This window comes from Octodon degus, unplaced genomic scaffold, assembly GCF_000260255.1.
Source record: "Octodon degus isolate 3935 unplaced genomic scaffold, OctDeg1.0 scaffold00029, whole genome shotgun sequence".
Lineage (NCBI taxonomy): Eukaryota > Metazoa > Chordata > Mammalia > Rodentia > Octodontidae > Octodon > Octodon degus.
The window spans coordinates 16,441,594-16,443,183 of NW_004524605.1; positions in this window are offsets into that span (position 1 = coordinate 16,441,594).

Below are 1,590 nucleotides of genomic sequence, written 5' to 3' on the forward strand. Positions count from 1 at the left end.
CCATCTCAGGGTGCCCTGGGGACAGGGCCAGCACAGTAGGCCCTGGGGATTGAAGTCCCTATGTTTGCTTGCAGGCGCTTTAATCCACTGAGCTATTTGGCCTGCCCTAAGTTTCTGATTTAGAATGCAAGGTACTCTAAGAGGCAAACTGCGGTCAGTGCCATCAGAAAGGTATGAAGAATTCCACGCAATAGGAGAATTTCCCTTTATGTGATTCACTTCATATCCACTCAGGTCTAGGGAACTTGCCGACTAGACTATAGAAGATGAATGATGCCATGAGCCTGCTGGCACCCTTTATAATTCAACAAGGGCAGACGTGCCCGGCGTGGCTACTGGCTGGCGCACAATGGTCCGAAGCTCTCTCAGTGTTTTCCTGCACTACAGAGGCTGGAAAGCTAGAAACCGACTTTCTGGACTCCTCGCTGCTGGGATTCCCGCTGTAACTTAGGTTTCGTGGGTCCTATCTGTTGTGTAAGGCATAAGCTAAAAGCTGAATTTAAAAGACTTTGCATTAGGTAGAGAGAAGGGAACACTGGGAAGAATCTATTTTTCTGGTGCTGACTTTGGAAGGTGCCTTGTGGCTCTGGAGTCCTGGATGGTTCCGGCCCCAGATTACACCTAAGATGATATGTCCCAGTAACCAAAAACTAGGCCAGTGTTCATTTCCTGGTTGTGGCAGAAGCAATGGTTCCCTTGGGGAAGGTGGGTGGCAGCCCTGAAAGGCCACAGCCTGCTCTGCGATGATTCTGAATTTACCTGATTCTTTCCTTTAAATCTATCCCTGCTTCAAATAGTTTCAAAGGATTCTGCATGTGCACCTGAACCGTGAGTGTGCCAGGAAAGCCAGGGGGGAGGAGCGTGGTTGGAGCAAGCAGAGAAACACTCCCCAGGGCCACCCTCCTCCCTTCTTCATATCCACTTCCTGTGCTCAGCCCCACCTCAGTTCTATCACTGTCCTTCAGATTAATTAACCATATGATCAAATATCAAGTAGCTATGACTCACAAGCATCCTGCCTGACACTGGGGTCTCCGAGACGAACAAAATAAGCAATGTCTGTAGCTCCAAAGACCTTGTGAGGAGACAGATATAAACTAGCTCTCAAGGCCAGCCAAATAGCTCAGCAGATTAAATCACCTGCAAACAGGTACAGAGGCTAGGGGTTCGATCCCTGGGCCTTCCATGCCAGCCTCACCCCAGGGGCACACTGAGACAATGAATGAGACCGGGCATGGTGGCACATGCCTGTAATCCCAGCTCTTGGGAGACTGTAAACAGGAGAATCACTATGAGTCTGATCTAGTAGTGAGACCCTGAACACCCTGTAGATCCTGTCCTAAAATACAAAAACAAACAAACAAACAAACAAACAAACAAAAAAACCCAAAAACAAAAATACTAGCTCTCAAATAAAGATATAATTTACATTTGTTGAAAGCATTATGAAGGAACAGGAGAAGCAAGTATGGGGACGCACGGTGTTGGGGATCCTGTGAGGTAACTTACTTCATTTGGGAAGTCAGTAGGCATCATTAAGCTGAGTCACAAAGCATGGGAGAGGTCTCACTGTGCAAAGAAAATCATGAA